The sequence below is a fragment of the Heterocephalus glaber genome, unplaced genomic scaffold, assembly GCF_053883595.1.
Source record: "Heterocephalus glaber isolate CG9 unplaced genomic scaffold, H.glaber_assembly_v1.0 deba00001472, whole genome shotgun sequence".
NCBI lineage: Eukaryota > Metazoa > Chordata > Mammalia > Rodentia > Bathyergidae > Heterocephalus > Heterocephalus glaber.
In genome coordinates this window covers 14,396,450-14,420,683 of record NW_028258315.1, presented here as the reverse complement: position 1 = coordinate 14,420,683, position 24,234 = coordinate 14,396,450, and the positions used below count along the sequence as shown (strand labels likewise).

Sequence of the window (24,234 nt, the reverse complement as noted above, 5' to 3'; positions counted from 1 at the left end):
TTGGAATCAGCCACAATCGGAGGTCAGCTCAGTTCTGGAAATTGATTTACAGCAGTTGCATCCAAGATTCTCAACTTCCAGAGTTGCGTGTGGTGGCTTATGCCTATAGTCCCAGCACTTGGGAGGCTGAGGCAGGAGGATCACTATGTGATCCAAGGCCACTCTAGGCTACATAGTGAGTCCAAGGCCAGCCTAACTGCAGAGTAAGACCCTGTCTCAAAAAAAAAAAAAAAAAAAACAAGCAAAAAAATAAATAAAACAAATCTCAACTTGCCCCTACAGTGAGGGCAATCCCAGAGGCCAGGGGTGGTGATTGTGGAGATTGAAATTCTATTTTGTAGGAGATCTTAAGACTTCAAGCCCATTCTGTTTTTATACCTGCAAAAAATTTTGGGGGTAAGAGCATGTGCTTCTTCACAGACCTACCCCGAAAGAAATGCAGATAGGAACGCGGCCGAGAACCGCGGCAGACACAGGAAGCCCAGGCAGTTGGCCATTGTGCTGCCTCACCGCTCCTGTCTTGCGTAGGACAGTGTAAGAGGCGATGGTCTGCTCAAGATATCTACAAGTGGTAGGTCCAACAGTGTTTTCCTCCCAAACTCGTCATTTGTAAAGAAAACCGATTTTCATTTTATTCTGCAAAGTGGCCATGGCAGGCAGCATTATTTTTACAGTGACTCCTCTGCCATGTTTTGATATAACCTAATATTCAAGTAGTTTTACATAAATCACATGCATGATTTGCTCTAACCTGTAGCAGGAGGAAAAGGCATTTGCGCAGCAGCTCTGGAAATTAAATTAGCTATGTGGAATTCATCTCTTTCGGAGACACCCAGCCCCAGCGCACCGGGTCAGCCTGGGAGGGCTTCCCTTGCCTTAATTTCATCATGAGTCCACGTCCACTGCTGCAAAGCCAGTTCTAATTTCCCACTGCTTCTCAGACTTCCTGCTTTGGAAGAAAACTCTAAATCTCTTCATAAGTGAAAGTAATGCAAGTTTATTGTGGAAAATATTGAGAAGCCTTATCTCCAGAGCATCCCTGCCTCCCTTCTCACCTCTGGGCCTCGTACATGGCTCTGGAACACCTGCTACCAAACCCCGTCTTCACCTAGCTAATTCCTGTCCTGTGTCTACATACACTGTGACATACAGAAAGCAGAAAGTCATCTTCATCCCTCAGGAGAAATCACTTGTCTCCCAGCTGTGGCCATAAGACCCTAAATACTACTACTACAGCCATGCTCCTGTACTTACCTATGTAATAGGGTAATAGCTCCTGGTCACCAGTGAGTGTCCAGCATTCAGTACGCTCACTGTAGATAGATCAATGAGTATTTCTCAGATGAACAAATCACAATAAAACTATCTGGACTACACAGAGATAAACACTGTTGATTGGGGGGAAAGAGGTGAAGTTCAAACTCAGGATCTTGCACATGCTAAGCAAGTCCCCTACCACTGAGCTATATACCCCAGCCCTACCACTGCTGATTTCAGTATATATTCTTTCAGTACTTTTCCTGAGCAAACGTACAACTTTGTAGGCATGGTGGTGTCACATTAACAGTGATCCTCCTACCTCGGCCTCCCTAGTACTGGGATTACAGGTGTCCACCACCACACCTGGCAAATGTTTAAAATTGTATTATAGTGAAAGACACACTGCCATCAATCCACCTCAAAATATCATCCCTCACTTTGAACACACTTTCCCCCTCGTTCTTGGTAATGTCTTTTACTGTAATAGTTTTTTAAATGTAAATACTCCATTTTTTAATCACTTCTTGTACATGATGTCATTCAGTATTCCTGCTACCATATCATTTTCCTGATTGCACGGAACAGATGTTCCCTCATTTAACCAATCCCCTATTGGTTAGAACTTTTCACCGTGATACACAGTGAAATACATTTGCTCTATATCCTATGGCCATACAGAAATAAATGCAGGGTTGCCAGGTGAAGTGGTATGCAAAGCACCACACTAGGTATGGTGCATATGGAGGCCCCCGGTCCATCCTTTAAGGATACTGACAGAATCAGAAGAAACATGGCCTAGAGTACACAATAATAAGCCCATTTAGTTACTTCTGAGGACAAAACCGAACCAAGAGGGGGAGGTATAAAATGGCTCTCTGTGAGTTAAATGCACCAAGAGTGGAATTTTCCTAAAGACCTGTCCAGTGTCCGTCCATCTTGCACGTTGCTTTAACTATTCAGGCTGAGGCAGGAAGAATTCCTGGCAGGGGAAAGATACTGAGAAACAGTTCCACAGGAAGGTCAGCCAGTCAACCACAAAGGTCACTTATGTTCAACAACTACCGTTTCAACCCTCCAGGAAAACTCCCCACTGCACTCTTCAAGTTAAATTCAAGAAAAATCAGGTTTAAATGTCCCTACATTAGCCTGGGTACTGCCCAAGCACACAGCATATTCACAGCTCACAGAATGCCTATGAGAAGGCCAATTTCACCAATCGGGTAAAAAGCAATGGTGAATTAAATGCTGGCTTTCATCAGTGAGTACAGCAGGTAACATGTTATACTGTCGTTTCAAAACGAGGGTCTGGCTTAGCCTAGCAGCTTTATGGCTCTCAGTAACAAAGATAAGATTTCTCTAAAAGCAGATGATGCTAATGCCAACTCCTACTTGCTATAATTGTCCAATTTGTAATTTTAAGGAAGGAAGAAATTCAATAGATCAACAATCACTGTATTTAACCACAGGAGAGAAAACAGGATTACCTCTTGTCTAGGATTTTTACTAACATTTACATGTAAATACAGCATCTAGAAGATTCTTCTAAAGAACTTAAAGGGAAGTAAAGGAATGAAGAAAGCAATATCCTCACCTCTCCTTGAAAAGCTCGAAAGAGCTTTAAAGAGGCTGGGATTAGCAAAATGCCAACATCAAGTTTCTGGGGGGGTTTGTTTCATTTCTTGATACTGCAGATTGAACCCAGGGCCTCACGCATGCTGCGCCAAGCTCTCTACTATGGAGCAACAAACCCCAGGACCTTTTGAGACAGGGTCTCACTAAACTGCCCAAGCTGGCCTTGAACCTACAATCCTCCTGCCTCAGTCTCCCAAGTAGCTGGTATTGAGGAGTGTGACACTGAGCCCAGCTTAACATCAAGTTATTGATGGCTAAAAATAAAGCTCTGGAGCCAGATCATGATTTTGGCCCCACTGGCTTCTGTCTCCTTATCTCTAGTATGGGGTTAATATTAATAGTACCATCCTCACATGCATGCTTAGAACACGGATGCAATGAGTCCAGTATGTACAATGCCTGAGGTACATAGGAAATGCCACATAACTACAGACACCTAACACTACCAGTGTTACCCCCAGTGTACTTAACCATGAGGAAGACCGTGATAATATGCAGAACATTAAGCAGGGAGTGGTGAAGAGGCTTTTTTTAAAGATACAGTACAAGCAAAGTCAACCTCAGCCTTGGGTGACTTAGTGAGATTGTACCTCAAAATAAAAAATTAAAATAAAATGGGCTAGGAATGTAGCTCAATGTGAAGGCCCTGGGTTCAATTTCCCATGAGAACTAACCTCAGTCCACCCACTAAAAGTCAGCAATTTCACAAGGACCCGAGTTCGATCCCCGGTACCAAAAAGAAAAAACAAAACAAAAAAAAAATGGTAAAAGTCAGTAATTTAAAGCTCAGAATGCATTCCCTCAGAGATACAATGTGAGTTGGGTTCCCAAACCAGACCATTCAGAGTGATACTGAGAAGAGGAGGACAGGATTAAGGAAGTTGACTACAAAATTGCTAAGGGGAATGGCAGGGAGATGCTTGCCCTTCTCAGTGCCCCTTCAAAGAACTAGAAAAAAAATCAAAATACGCAGTCACCAACCGTGCTATGACTCAACATTAGAATTGAAACTCCAGGTCTGAATGAGGAAAACCAAGTCAGGCTCTGTAGCTTCGCCAAAGCTGGTTTTGGCTGTCACTTGACTGGCTCCAGAGAAAATAAATTAAGTTTTAAACTACAGTGGCTGGGGGTCTGAATTTCTTGGGCCTGGTGAATTATGCACTATAATGAACTCTGCAAATTAAGTCAAACCAGGCTCTGCTGTCCTAGCAAATCTATGAGCCTATTTCTGATTAGATTTATTCAGTAATCAATCTAAAATTAACCTAATTACATAATTAAAGGGAGAACCTAGTTGAATATAAAACTCTACAAAATTTCTCCCCTTAAAACTGAAATTTTCTTGATGGAAGTACATCGTCACAAAAGATCCACCAGTCACTTTTCTAAAACCTCCAATCCCAAAAATGGACCAAATTTCCTGGTGGGTGAGTCACGTTTTTAAGCAAAAATCATCTTCCCAGGCAGGAGGCAACAAACTTCCAAGCCTGAATGTACTCCTTAATGGCAATATGCTACAAACAAAGGCAAGGAAACATTTGCTTAAATTTCAAAGGCTAAGGAGGAGGTCAGGAAGAAAGTTCCCCTGCTAATCTTCCCTACCTTGCGCTTTATTCTTGGGCTCCTTGTACATATTCTGTTCTCTCCTCTAGTGAAAAGTCACCCCACACCTGTTTAAAAGCCAAAAATAATCCAAACCTAATCTGTGCTATTGAAGACAGCTCCAGGGAGGGGCTGATAAGGTTTCTTTAATCTAGGAGCTGATTAAACAGGTGTGTTCAGTTTGTTTAAATAAAAGCTCAAAAGATTTTTTTTTTAATTCCTGAAAATAAGTTCAAAAAGACAGAAGTTCTCTCCCTTTCCACAGAATTTGAACTAAACAGTATCATACTTATAAAATATGTCAACCCAACAACCAGTGCAGAGCTCTCATGGCTGTGGCTGGTGAGAGGGAATCCCAAAGTTTTCTGGTTTCTGCTGCTGGGGTTCGTGTACTCAACTCCAAAGAGGATTTCATCAGGTCAAGCCACATGACTGTCCTTCTCAACAACCCACCTGTGAAGGAGGATCTGTCACATGTGACCTGACACCACTAAAAATTGAACTTAACTGCCAACAGAAACCCCAGAAAACTTTAAGCCTCAGAAACTCCTGATACAGCTTCTAAAAACCTGACATTTAGAAAAAGCCGAATGTAGTGGTGCACGCCTGTCATCCTAGCACTGAGGGAGGCTGAGGCAGGAGGATCACAAGTTTGAGTCCAGCCTGGGCAACTTAGTAACTGGGAAAGACTGTCACAAATAAAAAATTGTAGAAGAGGGCTGGGGATTTAGCTCAGTGGTTCCACCGCCACCTGCCTCGAAAGCGCAAGGTCCTAAGTTCGATCCTCAATACAAAAAAAATTATAGAAGAGGCCAAGGATATACCTCAGTCCAAAGGCTCCAAGTTCAATTCTCAGGACTAGGGAGAAAAAACAGAAAAGGACACGGGTGTCCCACAACAAGTGTAAATGGAATTCTTCTTTGGCTTTTAAAAATTTTCGCCAAACCCACAGTAGTGAACATCAGAAAACACCTTAGAAGTTCAAAATAATGTGTGAATGTACAACATAATGCATATAACAAATACCCCAGCAACGGTAGTGAACCTCTGGCCCTCAGCCACAGTGGGCTGTTTGTTATCACTGAAAGCTCTAAAAGCTTCGCCATCATTGCCCTAAAGGGATGTATTCCCTGACAAATCCATACCTGCACTGTCCAGGTCATTCATAGGCCTTCATTAGAAAAGTTAGGTAAGTCTCTCACAAACAACATGTCAGCAGGGCCAGGGATTTAGCTCAGTGGTTTCGACACCTGCTGCAAGGACCTGAGTTCGATCCCCGGTACCAAAAAAAAACATGTCAGCAATGAAATAGGCACTGGGACTGGACTCCACAGAAGCTTGGGAAAATCAAAGCTCAGAACCAGTAAGACCCCTTCAGCCATTTTTCAGTGAACAACCTGTGCTTCTCCCTGTTGCTCAGAATGCAGGCCTGCGGTCTTGGGGGAAATAAGGTGCTTTACTCACACACGAAAATTCCACACTCACTGGAACCTCAACACATCCACAGACGGAAACAAGAAGAGAAGCACAGCACCCGAGAAGGAAAACAACTTTATCACTGAACCGAGCTACGCCGCAGGAAAAGATGATGAAGAATGGAACTAAGCACGGTGAAAACAACCTAAGGCATCGGCAGTTTGGGAGCAGCTACACAGAGTGAGGTCTGTCTCCCTCCAGAGCTGGGTGACAGAACTGGACAGGGCCAGCACTACTTCTGCACCCTGTTCTCCTGGGATCAGCCCAGACCTAGCTGCTCTCTGTGCATTTTACAAACTGAGTGGTATACACGGGCGGGGGGGGAATACATTTTAACAAGACTCTTCAATGGTTTGGTTTGGTTTTCGTTTCGTTTTGGGTTTTTTTGGTACAAGGGATCGAACTCAGGACCTTGTGCTTTCAAGGTAGATACCGGAACCACTGAGCTAAATGCCCCGCCTCAATGGGTGTTTTTGTTTTGTTTTGTTGGCACTGGGGATTGAACTCAGGACCTTGTGCTTGCGAGGCAGGTGCTGTGCCAGAGCTAATAAAAAGCCTTCTTCATAACTTAACATCCAAAGCGAGCATGGTGGCACACACCTGTAATCTCAGCACTTAGGAAGCTAAGGCAGGAGGACTGCCACCAGTTCAAGGCCAGCCTGAACTACATAGCAAGACCATGTCTCACAGAAAAAATATATATATATGGCTCATTTTCCAGCTGCCAAATGCAGGCAAGAAACCCTGTCCAACAAAACCCCAGACTTGTGCTGGCTCCTACTGGGCTCCCCTCTCCAGTCCTTGAGAAGGGGAACTGGGCTGTGGTGTCCCCAAGCAGGTTTGAAAAGTTCGGCCACTACTGGAATTCATCAGCTGCAAAGGACTAATAAAGAGATGAGAAGCCTGGTGGAAACAGCCTCTCAGCCATTCTGTCCACAGTGAGAAATCACCACCACAACCCAGCAACTGGATTCCCCCCACACACCCAACCTGGGCAGCTCAGCTCAGGGCCATAATCTAAGAATGAATTAGCCAGGCCTGCTTTGTGCTCAGATGCAGGACAGAAATCCCAAAGAGCCACAGGACAGCCTGTGGGTAGGTTTTAAAGCCTACAAGGAAACATTCAATTCAATAAATATTTGATTGATTTTTTAAAAGAGATGATTAAAAGGTCAGCGGGACAAAGGCCATAGTGCAAAGATCGAAAATAAAGCATTACTCATCTAGAATGGGTGTCTGTGATGGGCCTTTGATGCTGGCTGTAAACCCACTCGATGGCTCCTTGGCTTCTTCACGGGATCTGCAACTCGGCAGACTGGGAAAGGCTTTGGGGAGGTTTGGAATCCTCTAAAAGTTCTTATCAGCTCTCCCAGGTATTACCAAAGTGTACAGGTGTAGTCTACCCACATTATATTGGGGATGATCAGTCAACTACATCCACTCTCTTCCACCAGTTCCAGGAGGGAGCAAAAGGGACGGTGGGAGGCTCCGAGCATCACGGGGAGAAGCCAACCTCCTGCACGCACTCCAGGAATGTCTGCCCACACCTGACATTCATCACTTCCATGGCTCCCCGAAGCAGCCCATCGGGAAATGTACTGTAATCATCTCTGAAGAAACTGAGGCACAGAGAACATAAGCAACTTGCCTAGAGTCCCAGAATTTACATTAGTTGAGGAGGTTTGAGCCCAGTGCTCTTAAACACTAAATTATGCCCTCAGTTTAGTACTAGTTTCAAGATTACCTCTTACTAAGCTTACAGCCAGGCAAACTAAAAAAGAAGGCACCTAATATTACTAATTCAAGCAGCAATTTCCACACCTGAAACACCACTGTCATCTGATACTGGAAACATTCCCTAAACTATTTTAATGAAGGGCAAAATTCTTCTCGAATTAGGTGTCTTTTGGCTGAGGAAAGAGGGCAGCATTTTAAGTACTGCTTCCAATAAATTATTAGAAAGCAAACAGAACTATCAGACTCTAGAGAACATAACCCTTTAGATAAAAGCTCCTTAAAAGAGGAAACATCCGCAGCAGAAGCAGCCCCAGGTGTTCAATAGCCTTGCACGTGACGTGAGCCAATGGGTCACGGGCCACGGGCCTCGGATTGCAGGTGGGGTGCATGAGTATCTTCTGGGGGCTTGCTTGAAATGAAGACTCTGGGGCCTATCCCAAACTGCACGAGATCTGCAGGTGGTTCCTGTGTGTGTTCACGTTTCAGACGCATGTGCTGTAAGGCACAATTGTACCTTGCACCTGAAAGAAAGTGCAGGTAAGGAGGAAAAGGAACCAGCTGCTAGTAGTCTATCACCATAAGGCATACATTTCTCTGCTATCCTAACTTCAAACTTAGTGAAAACACTTGTACAGTACTTTAACTGCTTAATATTAAGCTTTGCTCATTCTGAAAGATAACCACCAAATATCCTGCGATCGCAATAAATATGTATTAATGAAGATGTTCATCTTGGACAAAACACAGCACTGTTCCAGATATGTAAAACAATGTCAGTAAAAGTGATCACCATGCAAATGAACAAAACTATCAAAACATGGATAAGAGAAAATAAATAGGATGTGGCTCAGTGGCACAGCACTTGCTACCACACCACAGCCAAAAAAAAAAAAAAGGCTCCCTTCAGTACACATAACACCGTTATAATCACTGTGAAATGAAGAATTTGGAGATCATGAATCAGCACCTTGCACGAAGAGAGATCAAAAGGTATTACCTTTTCCTCTCTGTCCAAGGAGCAATTTTCTTCCTCTTTGGGGATAAACTTTTTCTTAAGTCATGGGTGACCAAAGACACGTTCCAGTGTCCAACTCATCAACACTAATACTCTGGATCAATCAAAAAACTTTCAGGCTCCAAAGAATAAGTTATTCTCTTTCCTTATTACAATCAAAGTCACTAAACCAGACAGTTCCTTCTCTGGCTAAAAATAAATCGTGTTCACCAATACAGCAGCAGAGTAGGCCCATTTCCTGATTCAAATTTGCATTCATTCTTTATACCAAACCACTATAGGGAAGAGAACTGAATCATCCCACACATGCTACTTTTAAGGACTTACTATGGAGTTAGTTCCATAAAAGAGCATGTGGCCAATGGTACCCACTTAATGTTACACTAGCATAACGGGAGACGGCTTGCAATTATCCATGAGGGTAATTCAGCCTCCACTGTCAACAAGCAAATGTCTCTTCCCGTCACTCAGATGAGACCTGAGTGAGAGGGATAGAGGAAAATAAAGGCATAAGCAAGATTCAGTACCATCTAAGCAACACACTAACAACTAATTTCAAGCCAAAATGTGTAGGACTCGTGACAGAACATGAAATGCCCATGATTAAAAAGGTATCATTTGTGAATGCATTAAAGTTCCACTAATACTCTCAACTCTGTCTGAAAAAAAGAAAAATGTTTTAAAGTGAAAAGAGCTCAAGTTCTAATTTGCTAACTTGGGTCACACCCTATCATTTTATAGCTATTCCTCTTCATGTGGTCTCCGCTGTTCCTCTGGAATTTTTAAAGACCTGGGATTTCAGTAATTACAGCAATTTCAGAAATGGTTACTGAAAACCCAGTTACTTATGCACTGCTTTAAATGTTTAAATGCCCTCTGAGTGTCTGGTTTAGAGAGACTACATAACGAGATCTTAACAAGGTCTTATATACTCTGAATCTTCTCACCCCAATACATTTGCTTCCTGACTACCAAAACTCACCCATTAAACAGCTGCCAAGTGACTGACAATCGAGGAGTCTGTCACTGATAGAGTCTGCATATCCTACTCTTTCTGTTAAAAGTTTTCACTTAAGAATTCAAGTTTTGGGGCTGGGGATTTAGCTCAGTGGTTCCGCCTCCTGCCTCGCAAGTTCAATCCCTGCTACCAAAAAAAAAGAATTCAAGTTTTGTACAACAACAAGAGCCCTGGTTACTGGATCCCTAAAAACTTTCTAAATATCATGGATTTTAAAAAAAGGATGGCCCACTGCACTTCTCCACCCGCCCTCACACACACATACAATCGCACACACAGCAGCCCTGACAACACCTGGGCACTGGGCTTTGCAAACAGGATCCACCATCCAGCGATCGGCTCATAAATTTCATTCATAACTTGAAACAAAAAGGGTCCAAAATGAGCAGTCTGAAATTCTAAATGTTGTCATTACTCTCCTGGTTGCAAGCAGTGAAAGAACGCCCTGTAAGCTTATAAATTACGGGCACAGTTTATTGCTTTGAATAAACTCAGAGCAAAAGCAGTATCTCAGGAAGCTCAAGATGAGAAGGGAAAGTACCCAGGCCCAGAGGCTCCCACACAATGAAGCTTAACTATCACTTACCCAATCACAGTAGACCCTTTCTGCTCCCAGGTCCTTCTTCCCTCCCTTCTCCCCCTTGCATACTGTGCACCTTTATGGAAGTAGCAAACTCACGCACTATCTCTGAAAGCGTGGTTCAGATCAGGCCTTTCATATTACTCTTTAAGCAGAGCTTGTCAAATGCTCATGAAAGGAAAGGTACAAAACACTCATCCAACCTACATGCTGAAAACGTTCCCAGCAGACTCTGGCCCACACATTACTAACCATTCCACGGCACTCCAACCCTAATTGGAGGGATAAAGAAATACACTCTTGGGGGCCGGGGATTTAGTTCAGTGGTTCCGGCGCCTGCCTTGCAAGCATAAGGTCCCGAGTCCAGGGTACCAAAAAAAAAAAAAAAAAAAGAAAGAAAGAAAGAAATACACTCTAGGGTCAGTGACTTTCCGCACGAGTACTGAACCAATCAGAGACCGTGTTTCAGGCCCTTCTAGAATTCCGTGTCTGTGGCTCATAGAAGAATGCAGACATCAGTACATTTTGGGAGTTAGAGGAGACCCATCAGTTTATTCAGCAGATAACCAGAAGCATAGCCACAGGACTGAGATGCTATCACAGGCCAGACAGGGCATCCATTCTCTTCGTGGACAGTGGGCAAAGTAGTAAGAGGAGACAAAATTATCCACAAGGCAAGCAGATCAAACAGAAAAAATGATGCAACGCTAGATATCTTCTCTCACTCACCCACACCCACGCCCACCTCTTTGAAGTGAGGAAACATTCAGCAGCTGCCTCAGTAACTCCCGGCCAAGTGAGATTGCCCTGGGAACTGCACCAGGCCATCTGGGTGTCCCCCACATCACAGTGCAGTGGAGAAAGAGAACTGAGACACCAGCCACCAGTTGGGGCAGAGCTGGGTGGCTTGCTCTCATTTTCTCATACAGGCCTCGCTGAGTGGAAACGTAGCTGCTCTCAGCATAGGCCATCCTAGGTTCAAATGTCAGCTCCACACCTTTTCCAAACTTCAAATTCCTACTACAGAAAAGGGATGAAACCTACTTCTGAGAGCTGGGTGGGGAAGAACTTATGAGATAAAGCAGAAGAGTCCATGGCAAAAAGTTAGCATTCAACAAAATGTCCTGGTCCCCTCTAAAACTGGCCCGCTCACTAGTCACAGGTCAACTATGTTTGGCAAATAGCTAGTGTGGCTAAGCTCCTTTCCTTGGGGTGAGTTCATGTGTATGCACTAGGTCGCACCTCCAAATTACCTGACCATCGAAGCATCCTCTCTCTTCCACTCATCCCCCAAAATAATCATTTCTCATGACACACTTGGAGATACCCCACACTATCTTCACTCATTCCATGCTTCTGGTGAGGCTCTTTATTGGAGGAGAGGAAAGGAGAGTGCTTTTATTTTTAAAATACATAAACGTTCACTTTTAAAAATGGAAACTATACTGATTTGAGAGGGTTAAAATATGAAAATTTTCTGCAGATCACAGACACTGAAAAGGGCAATTATCCTAACCCTTTCAGCTTTCAACTGTACAAAATAACAAATGAAGGGCCGGGGATTCAGCTCAGTGGTTCCGGCGCCTGCCGCACAAGTGCACAGTCTCAAGTTCGATCTCCGGTACCAAAAAAACAAAACAAAATAACAAAATGTTAACAGAACAGCTCCAGAAACCTATGGAATTTCAAGTTTGCCTTGTGAGAGTAAGCTCTTAAGAACCTCAGCAGAACTAAGATTGGATTGCAAATTATCTAACAAAAAAACCCTCGTTACTGTATTTCTTATGAAAACACTCTTCTTTCAATAAAGACGGTACAAACCCAGGAAAAAGGGGAGCCCTGAGAAGAAATATATTAAAGATAATTAATAAGATGGTGGGGACTGGCTTGAACTACTTTTCAAACGTTCTGACTGCATCACTATCACTATCCCCTGCCAGTTACCCAGCAAAGGCTAGATAAGCTCCTTAAAAAGTCCTGGTTACTTGGTGTCTGCTACACTTCCTGAGGAGAGCCCTTTAAGGAAAGGGTATTACACTGTAAATCTGATTCAATCATCTTAGATCTATTTGGATCACTGCAAAAGCACTTTACTCCTTTGGCCTTTTTCTTTTTTTGGAGACAGGGTCTCACCATGTTGCCCAGGATGGCCTCAAACCTGTGTTCCTCAGCCTCAGCTGGGATTGCGGGTGTGTGCCAGAATGCCAACAACATGTCTTTCCTACTTTCTGTATTTTCTATACTACAGACATGGTACTTTTTTCAAAAGTAAAATATGAACCTGATACTTCTGTAGGGAAACTATGAGGTTCACTAAATTAACACAATACTGTATTTGTTTGTTTCTGCCCACCTGCCACCTGACAGTTCAGTAAGACTGCCAGGACTTGGGTGTTCAGGATTCTGAAAAGAACTCCAAGAGAGCTTCCAAGAGCATTACGATCTGCCACTGAGTGCCTGGGAAAAGGGAAAGGAGACCTACGCTGGTGAGTGGGGGCCAAACAGCCCTATTAAGACCCATGCACTGTATGGGGAAGGAGTCCTGGCAAACAATGAGACTTACAAAAGCTGAAGAAGAGGAAGAGCAGGTGACACCTGAAAACATCTAGATGGAAGGGCTGGGGTGTTGTGTATTGCAGAAGAGGCACCTGGGTTCCAAGCCCAGCACCGGAAACAAAAAAATGTAGGTGACAGCACACCTATGGAGAAGCCTTAGACTACTGACAGCCTGGAAGTGCTGGAGGAATTCTGAGAAGCAAGCACCATGTCACTCGAAACAGAGTGAACAACACTTCAGAGATGGAGATGAACAGAAAGCCAAGGTATGGCAAAAGCCAACCTCAAGGTGGCCTGAGGACTACAATGCAAACCAAAACGGGAAATGAAATTCAAGAAACAAAGACCATTTACAACAGCTTCAAAAACCATAAAGCTCAGTGGCACCACACCTACCTCACAAGTCCAAGGTCCTGAGTTCCATCCCCAGTACCAAAAAAATAAATAAAAATAAAATGATGGGGCCGGGGATTTAGCTCAGTGGTTCTGCCGCCTGCCTCACAAGCACAAGGTCCCGAGTTTGATCCCCGGTACCAAAAAAATAAATAAAATAAAATAAAATAAAATGATCAAGATACAGAAAAGCCTGGGAAGACAGAAGGTAAGCACCGAACATCTTGCTGTGTCACAAAGTGAGGAGGGCTTGACAGATGATTGAGGTGTGCTGCAGGGACACAGGTACCAGCTCACAGAGCCCCCATATGCACCTCCTCACCATTAACTGCACTGTAACACTGTCAGAAAATATTCTTAATTGTAGGAATGTACAATGAAGTATTTGAGGATAAAGGGAAATTATGTCTGCAACTTATTCTCAAATGGTTCAAATTTATATACACACACAGAGTTCACCAAAAAGTGTATACACACATCAGGAAACGAAAAATAGTATGATTTTTTTTTTCAACAGATGGTGTTACCCTCGAACGGGGGACCCTAAAGGATGTCATACAGTATGTGGCAGAAAACCCACTACACACTGCCAGCCCTTAGAGAAGAAACTGAAAAGCATGTGCAGCAATCTCAGTGACCGAGGTTACCCAAGCAGCAGTTCGCCATACTAATAAATGTCTGGGAGCTGATGGCCACCACTTTGAGCACCTCTTGTAATTGTAGAGGCCAAAGGTGCCTTGTATTAATCTCATGATACCTCAATTTAAAGTTCTTCTTTTCTTGAAGTGTGTGTGCATTTTTTGGCGGACTCTGTATACATATGGGAGGACACAGGGGTGCAATCATTTGGGTCTGTGCTATTCCCCAAAGGCCCAACCTGTAGACTATGGAGAGGCGGTGGAACCCTTAGGAGGCGAGGCCTAGTGGCAAGAGGTTAGGTCACTGGGAGAAGGAACATCGTTCCCATCTGTCTGCTTCCCAGCTGCTCTGAGGTGAAACAAGCCTCCTTACTCTTACCCCACCTGCAAGACTGACTGCCTCACCACAGGCCCAAACCACAGGGCCAAGCAATGGCGGGCTGTGACCTCTGAGGTAGTGAGGCAAAATAAACCTTTTCTCCTTAAAAGCTGATTATGTTAGGTATTTTGTCACAGAAGCCAAAAACTGACAAAGTGGAGAAGAAGAGAAAAGAAGAAAGAACACAATCATATAAATATAATATAGTTAATATTTAGGTACCTCTTTTCAATTTGCAACTTTAAAAAAGAGATCAGGTTTGAAAATACCATCAATGAAGTAAGAACCAAAAAATACTTCTTACAAAAGGAGGAAAGAAATGCTACCAGGGACTCTGAGGGATGCAGAGAATAGAGCATCACTATTTATACTGATTTGCCGCTGCCATCTTCTATAGCAAAACTTTCAAGCTCAAATACTGTAAAATTATTTCATTAGAATGCACACTACAAATGCCCAAGAGCAGAAACTTATACCAGGAATTACGCCAAGAATAATAAGAAATTTCACTTACTTCAAATGAGTAAAAAAAGTTACTGACTAAGCCACTTATAAAAATGTTACTGAGAAGGCACTGGTTTTTTGTGGCTTCTTTTTTCCTTTTTCCGGGGGGGGGGGGGTTGTTTTCAAGACAAAGGGAAACTTCTTTTTGGATTAAAAAGAGGCAGAAGAAATTATCATTGCAAATGGTCCTTTTTTGGGTATGGTTTTGGTATCATGACTTATATGTTGCATGTGGTCTTTCTTTTGTACGTTTCTGTTTACTGTGCATTGTTTCCTACTATAAAACCCTATGCAGAAGCTGGGGTGTAGCTCGGGGGCGGGGGGGGGGTGCACACCTAGAACACTCAAGGCCTTGGGTTCAATGGTAGGCACCTTGCTAAAAAAAAAAATTTTTTTTTTAAAAAGAAGAACCTGGATGGGGATTTAGTTCAGAGGTTCCAGCGCCTGCCTGGAGTTCAATCCAGAGTTCGATCCCCAGTAACCCCCCCCAAAAAAAGAATCTAGCCATCTGCCCGCAGTATTACCTCCTTTCCATGATGGAGGGGTCACACCATTGTTAAAGAAAAAGTCAGATCAAATTTCATACCTCTAGTTTATGAGATAGACTGATTATACCATATACACCTAAAAGGCACAGTAAAATAACTATTGTTTAAAAATTAACTAATTTTCATTTAAAATGTTCCTACAATACAGTACTGTGTTTCTTCAAATCTTACTACTAACATCAAAAACAATACACCAGGTCACACCAATGATCCTTGTACAGCAGTAAAATATTTTCATCAGGCAAAAGGGACGAAGGAGCACTGTGGAGCTCTTAGGTCATCTAAATCCTCAAAAAAAATTTATACATGTCCTCTTTCAAGAACTATAGTATTGGGTCAGGGATTTAGCTCAGTGGTTTCGCCGCCTGCTGCGCAAGCGCAAGGACCCAAGTTTGATCCTCAGTACCAAAAAAGAAGAAATATAGTATTACTCCAAAAAAGAGAGAAAGTTCTCTTGACTCATTATACACCCTTCCCCTAAAACAGGATCATCCCTCTGTCCCAAGCTCCCAGATGTCCCCAGGTCCGGCCCTTTAGCCCTATCAGCAAAGGTCAGGTAGAGACCCTCACACTGAAGCCACCTCCCATCAGGGATGTGCACCGGCAACTCCACACGCCTCACTGCCCCTTGTCACTCCCAAGAACAAGTTCTACCTCTCCAGCCTCACCTCCCCCATGACACATGTTGACCTCCCCTCCAGCCAATTTGCACATCAATGCGCTGCTCAGGCAGTGCCTTCTCTCCTCCTCTCTACCTGCACTGTATCTCTGGACCCTCCTTCTCTAACCCAGCCCCTGAACTTAACTTGTATCGTCCTTCACACGATGCTAGTGTCAGTCAGATCCACGGAGAGAGGAACACCACCTTCCCGCAGGGCCTCCACACACTGCACGCCGCAGGGCACACTCAGGTGGAAGGAAGGAATTGCAAAGGATACTGCCAACTGGGCAGCTTTCTTAATTTTAGGGAGACAGGTTTTGAAAAAGCCAACTTTTCAGGCCGGGCATGTAGCTCAGTGGCACTGTGCCTGCCTCACAAACACAAGGTTCTGAGTTCAATCCATAGTACCAAAAAAAAAAAAGCCAACTTTTCAAAGCTCAAAAATGGCCAATGGGAGGGCCAGGGATTTAGCTCGGTGGTTTTGCTGCCTGCTGTGCAAGCGCAAGGACCCAAGTTTAATCCCCGGTACCACACACAAAAATGGCCAATGGTAGCCCAAGGTGGATGCATCAGATTTATTAATACTAACCATGTATGTGTGGAAATCTTACTAAGATGGTGTCCTACCTTGAGTTTAAGAAGTATTAAAAATTGAAATTACAGTGAGCCCTTGGACGCTGTAGTGAGACAAACATGCTCAGCCTCACAGGGGAGCAGCAGGGTGCCTTTTCTGGTGAACTGTTTGGCAACATACACCATGAGGCTTTAGGACATGCAGTTCGACTGACCAGAGAGTCCCCCATCTGAGAGTCCCTCTTAAGAAAACAATAGAAAGACTAATACATAGAATGTGGTCAGAATGGAGCAAACTAATCAAAACTCAAAGCAATCTAAAGTCTCTGTGCTAGGCGTGATGGCACACCCTTGTGATCCCAGCAATCCAGATACTGAGGCAGGAGGATCGCTGGGAGTTCGGGGCCAGGTGATATTCAGTGAATAGGAAAAAAATAAAAGAAAATCACATGCCTACTGAAATTGCTCTTATGAATGAAAAATTACAAACTCCATACTCAAATAAGACTAGTCACACCAAACTGGCAAACCCAAGGAAGACTGAAGAATAACTCATGCTGAAAACCCAGAGGCTGTGCCTCAGAGAGGGGAGAAATGATACTAAGTGGGGTTTAATTTGCTCTCATGGTAAAACATGTAACAACAACAAAAAAACATGTAACAACATAAAGGAATGGTTATACAGAACAAAGTTCTATATACAGTAAGATAATAAAGGTATTTCCATGGAGGAAAAAAACATCTATAAAAAGAAAAAACAAAAATATTGAGAACACTGCATGGGGTAGTGCAAATAAGGGATAATTATTCTTCTGCTGTCCCGTGGTTCCTGTTACTATGTAAGGGAAAAAATGGTACTTTAAAAAGTGTATACATACACGGAGCAGGCCATGGCGGCCCCCGCTACTAAGCCACGGCTCAGGCTGCACACTCCACGCACTGCTTCTGACCCACGGGGACTCTGGGCTTCCCTGGCTCTTCCTTTACTTCAAGACACTCCACTTTCACACTTAGCTGCCCACTGCTACAGGCTGAGAACCCTTGTCTCCTGGAACTGTGGGTGAAATGAGCAACTGCAGCCACTCATCTACTACAGAAAGGTACACCTACCTCATGGGGACAGAGACAGGGTGCTCTGGACGAAGAGCGACACAAAGAAGAAAGAAGCACTTCTAACCTAAGAGAAGTCAAACACTTTACCCAAGACGTTATTCATAATAACTGCATAAGCGCCATCTGATGTGAACTGCTGAAGGATTTTTAACCCTGGCCAAAAACCATTTGCCGGCTCTGCAACACATGGGCTTGACTGAGTCTAGCAAAACACTAACTACTACAAACATTTAAGAAAAAGAGCACAGTGGGACTGTGTGCTTAGCAAAAGTGAGGCCCTGAATTCAATCCCTAGTGCAGGAAGGAGAAAGAAAAAAGAAAAAACACAATAATAAAGTTGACCAGGAATGGGACAACTAGAATACTCTAGTTACAAGATGCTCCAGCACATAAGTATGTGACAGTTTCTCACAAAATTAAAAATATTTGGGCCGGGGATTTAGCTCTGTAGCACTGTGCCTGCCTCACAAGCACAAGGTCCTGAGTTCGATCCCCAGTACCGTAAAAAAAAAAAACAAAAAAACTTTATGACCCAGCAATTACACACCAACGTATTTACCCAAAGAAAAGAAAACCTATGGGCCGGGGATTTAGCTAAGTGGTTCTGGCACCTGCCTCGCACGTGCAAGGTCCCAAGTTTGATCCCCGGTACCAAAAAAGAAAAAAGAAAAGAAAAGAATCTATGACTACAAATAGCTTTAACTGCAAATATTCATAGCAACTAATGTCAGACAAACAAATGTGGTAGGCAGATCTATACAACAAACACTGAACACTACACTACATACACACAACTGAAATGACTTGCAAGCCTTACTGCTGAAAAGAACAGGCAACATTTATGTTGACAGAAATCAGAACACTGGCTGGGAAGAGATATAGATGCAAAACATCTATATAGATGATATAGATATAGATCCAAAAACATGCAAGAACACTTTCAGAGTAATAAAATATCTCCATTTCGTGCTGGGAATTTTCACAAGAGCAAGGACCCAAGTTCAATCCCAGGCATCAAAAAAAAAAAAAAATCTCCATTTTAACTGGGTGGTGGTCACATGGGGATATAGGATTGTTAAACCTCAAGGGCCTGTATACTAGAAATGGGTGCATTTTGAATATATGCAAATTACACAACAGGTTTGTGAAATTGAGTATTCAAAATGTAAGGCTTTTCTCCCACCTTCAATGAAGACAGGTGTTCACTGGCTCACAGATTTACCAATTTTGTCCCCAATTAACACAACATGCAACTTCTTGCCCTAAGTCATGTTTTTAAAATATTTAAGAACGGAAAACTAACTTAACATAACAACACACTGTTCCCCACCAAAAGCAGCACACCAGAAAGTGGCGAGCTCTGATGCACCATCTGCTAATCACATTTCCCCATTTCTCTGGTTCCTCTGACTCCCCTTACACCTTTTGGATTCACCCTTTGTTGGAGAAAAAAACAAATCATACACTTTTTTTTCCTCACAGTACTGGGGAGTGAACCTGCAAGTGTTGACACTAAGCTACACAGATTCTCTCGCTAAGTTGCCCAGGCTAAGCTTGAACTTGTGATCCTCCTATCTCAGCCTCTCAGAATGCCGAGATTACAGGAATGGGTACCCTTCCTAAAAGCCCAGCTCAAGAACCACCTCACGGAACGAATTGTCAACTGGGTCTCATCAACCCTAGTCAGGACCGTTTTGGTGCCTGAGCAACCACTGATCCCCAGTACATCTTTCTGGGCTGTGACCTCACATTTCACTGGGAGGGACTGGGACTAACAAGAAGCATTCTGTCCTCGCTGCTGTTCTACTTCCTCTCTGGCCACACCACCAGCATGCCTTCCCACAGCTCCTGGGGTGACGCTCCAGGACCTTATTGGCCTACGCTGCCGTCACCCTAGGTATTCAGGAGTGCCAGTGATGCCTTCTAGGTACTCAGCAAGCTCACCAAAGAAAAAGCAGGTGGTGCATGTTTCAAAGTGCTGCAAATGAGGAACAGGGAAAGTGGAGAGGGAAGGGTATGAAAAAGGGAATGGAGATGTGTTATGTACAGGACCCAACTCCTCCACACAAGGAATGGAAACACTGTGGACTGCCAACATGTACTAACCAAAATTTTAAAAAGTGTTGCAAATGAGTGGGGCAGAGTTCTGGGCAGGTTGAACTAACTTGGGCTGCTAACCTGGAAAGGTAAAGGTTTCCTCAGGGAATGACACTGAAGTCTCAAGGCCAAGGTAAGAATCCAGGCAAAGGAACAAATGCAGAGGGAAGAAAGGAGCAGATGCTGCCGGAGGATTTACTGTCTGGATGCAGAAAGGGCAATGGGCCATGCTGAGCCGCATTAACGTGTTATTGAAATGCTGTGTCCCTTCAACTCTGAATGCAGGCCACATACCAGAGACAGGGAGCTTCAGAGTGTGACATCAACAAAGTCTTCAGATCCCATTCTGTGGTTGGCGATATCATCACTGCCTTAAAATTACAATGAGACTTCCCATTTTGAGTTAGTATTTCGTAGGGACCAAAAAGTGCATATTCCTGTAACAGAATTTTGCTCCATGATATCTTGATGGCTATATTTCAATGTATTAGGTTCCTTTGCAATCCTACATTTTTGTAAGTATTCAGAAAAATGTTCTAAGAAGGGGTTTATAGAATTTACCAGATTACAAAAGGTTCAAGTATCTCTTGAGATAAAGAAGGAAAAGGACATGTGGCTGGAGCAGAGAACAAGAAAGGCTCAAGAAATGTTGAAGGCTGTGTGGAGACAGGCTGGGAAGCCAGGCAGGCCCCAGCCTGAAGCCTGGGCGGATCTCAAGAGCAGGGGAGGGCCCCAACCCCGCAGGTTTAAGGTGGTGTGCGTCATGGTTACTCTCATGCTGTCTGGAAAATGGAGGAAGGCCCGCCAGTGTCAGAGGCAAAGACAAGACAGGTCCAGAGAACAAGCAAGACCCCCAAGTGAGGTGCTGGAGGGTGACTCTAGGGGAACAGCACAAAGGAAGCCCTGTCAGAAAGCAGCAATTTCAACAGAGACGTGGCACTAAAAGGAGAAGCCCCAAAGCTAGTGCGACCGGTATGTAAAGAATAATCCTCTTGCTCACAGTTGTATGTCCGAAGTTGCAGGTGGCTAAGTTAAACAATGTCAATGTGTTGTTCTTTCATAAAATGGGTTTTAATATATGTCTGATACATAATGCATACTTTATGCTTGCAAAATTCCTTTATAAGAGATCCCAAAGGTCTTCCAAATTGTTCTGTCGCAGTATGATTCCTTTTAATGGATGCACAGCTAGAAGTCACATTTCCTATACACAAGGTGCGATGACTCACTCTCCATGGAGGAGGCCAAGGTGAGAAACGACGCTGCCTTCTTCCCCAAAATCCTGTCACCCTGTGGTCCCTTCGAATCAAAAGCAATTTCAGATTCCATGCACCAAAGCAGCAGCACCCTCTGCCAAGGGATTTTGCAGCTTCACTTCACAGGGTTAACCTAGGTTAACTGGCTTCCCATGTTATAATTAATCACATGATAAAATATCATGAAGCTACAATGTCAACTGGGTCATTATTATACAAAAAGAACCACCAGCCGGGTATTTAGCTCAGTGATTCCGCTGCCTGCCTCGCAAGCGCAACTCCCGAGTTCGATCCCCAGTACCAAAAAACCCAAAGAAAACAAAAACAAAAAGAACCACCAGAAAACTTGAGTTGATAAAAAATCACACAAGTCAATCCAGAGGTTCTGAAAATGTGGGGCTTATCTGATTGGTTGGCTGGTATTCTGTATCTTTTCTGTTGTTTGGGGGAGGGGGCTGGAGACTGAACCCTGAGCTGCTTCACGCATGCCAGGCAAGGGCTTTGTCACCCCTAAATCCTAAAGGTTACTTTCTTGCTGGCTGGGGATGTAGCTCAGTGGTGCCATGCCTGCCTGGCAAGTGCCAGATGCTGAATTTGATTCTAGATACAGGGCAAAAAAATAAAAATAAATGTATTTTCTTTAAGAGAAAAGTCTTTTTAACTATTTGCTACCTTTTCATATATATATATATATATATATATATATATATATATATATATATAAATGGTACAATGGATGTCACCTCTTTATCACTTTCTCCTCTAAGGATCATAAACAATGAGGTAATGTGTCTGAACCAGGCATGGTGGTGCACATCTGTAATCCCGGCACACAGGAGACTGAGGCAGGAGGACAGCCATGAGTTAGAAGCCAGCCAGAGCTACACAGTGAATTTGTGAATTCAAGCCCAGCCTGGACTACATAGTAAGATTCTGTCTCCAAAAAAATAAAAAAGATAATGTGTCTGGATTTTTATGTATTTAAGTGGAGCTTGAGTCCAGAAACTCTGAAGCAGAGCTATTTCTTTACGCATTCATGGGATGCATGAATACATTACTTAGCGCAGGATAATGATGGACATGACAATAATTGTACATTGATACTTTAAAAATTACATTAGAAGTTGGGTACTTAAACAGGAATAAACCCTAAGGTATCCGTAATATATGGCTGTCAGAAAAAATCATTTCTGAAAGATTCAAGGGCTGGCGATTTAGCTCAGCGGCACGGCCCCTGCCTTGCAAGTACAAGGTCTTGAGTTTGATCCCTGGTACAGGGTGGGGGTGGGGGGAGATTCCAGAGAACCAAGGAGTCGTGCCAATACTGTAGAAGGTGATGTGGGAGAAGGGACAAGAAAAAAAAGAGAGAAAATTGAAGGAAAGATATATCATGTACTAGTACAAATTCCCTATGATGAATGTGATCGTTATGTAATCTAAAATGCACCAATAAATGTTTTACTAAAAAAAAAATAACATACAATACTACTCTGTGAATGATCCCATTGCACCAATAAGCTACACAGATGTTAGAAAATACAAAAAAAAGAAAAAAAGAAAAAAAAAAGATGATGTGGGAGTGTAGAGATTAAGAACTTGGAGGGAGTGTGTAGGCAGAAGGTAACAAAGGTAATTTCACGGGAATATGGTCATATCCTTGGGGTCAAAAAGTACCTCTAAGCAAACACATGAAACCCATAAAGGAAAACTACAGCAGACTATAGAAAACGCTTAAACTTCTATACAAAAATACAAAGTAAACCTACTTAAAATACAAATATTTCCAATATTTCACATATAATAAATACTCAGAACATAAACAGCTCAAAAAAAGCAATCAACAGCCAGGCATGGTGGGGCATGCCTATAATCCCAACACACTGGGAGGCTGAGGCAGGAGGATCATCCATTCAAGGTCAGCCTAGGCTACATAAATACATAAATTCAAAGCTGCCCTGGACTACAGGGTGAGACCCTGATTTTTTACAAAAAAAAGCAAAGCGATGAAAGGAGTGGGGGAAATGGGGAGATGCTAATCAAAAAGTACACAACCTCAGTTTGATTTTTTTTTCCTGAGATCTGCTGTATCGCACACTTACTATAAACAGCTGGGTACTGTACATTTCAATGCTGCTGGGAAGGCAAATCTGGAGTGTTCCCCTCACAGACCATGCCCGGCATTGAGGTGACATATGGGCTAGCTGGCTTCGGTTAGCCTCTGCACCCTTTATTTTAAAAAGCGGAAGATCAAGCCAGGCGTGGCACACCCTGTAACCCCAGCTCTCTGGGAGGCTACTGTAGGAGCTTCTCAAATTCAACCCGACTGGGTACTGACTTGGGGAGAGGCCCTGCTTCAAAACATAAAAGAGGGCTAGGATACAGCTCAGTTCCAAGGCCCTGGGTTCAATCACCAGTGCCAACTCCTCCCCCACAAAAAAAAAATCACTTCCTATCCCACAAACAGCCATACTTTATCTATCTATCTATCTATCTATCTATAACATTTTTAAAAGAATGCATTTTTTAATATATATATATAAACATTGACAAAGCTATGAATACACACGATAGACTAACAGGCCAAGGAAATTGCTCAATGCAGAGAAATGTAAATTAAAAACAATGATGGGTGGAATTCATCAGCAAACTATGTAATTGTAAACACTGGGAAGAAGAAGAGGGAAATAAAGGCTTCCATAGCTGCTGGTGGGTCTGCTGGTGGGTGTGCTGGTGGGTGTGTCCCTCTCTGAAAGGAATAATCTCTTCCTACTAGAAAAACAGAGCACATGCACTTCCAATCAGCTCTACTCTAATATCATCATGTGTGTGAAAGATGTACAGGAAGAAATTTTAAGTAAACAAAACCATGGAAACAACGTAAATGTCCACTAGATGCCTTGTAAATGTCAAGGCTCTTCTAGGAAGGAAACATCATAAGGAAGTGCTTAAATAAACTACAGTACCCTGGCCCTATCAGATACCGAGCAGCAGGAAAAAGAGAGGCATGAAGAAAACTTCTAGACAATCCTAAGTGAGAAAAAGTTAAGCCGCATACCAGGACCTTACACTCCTCATGCCAACAAGAGAGACAGACACATAACCACACCCATTAACATGCAGAGGCGGGGGGGGGGGGGTGCACACTAAACCACTGCAGAGCTGGCCTCTGAGGAAGGCAGTGGAACACAGCTGGGGG

General features: G+C 43.3%; 1 protein-coding gene across 2 annotated transcripts in view; it reads right to left on the bottom strand.

Moving 5' to 3' along the window:
* Positions 1-24,234, bottom strand: part of Jarid2 (jumonji and AT-rich interaction domain containing 2) — a 253,956-nt gene that overhangs the window by 195,109 nt on the left and 34,613 nt on the right. The window lies entirely within an intron of this gene.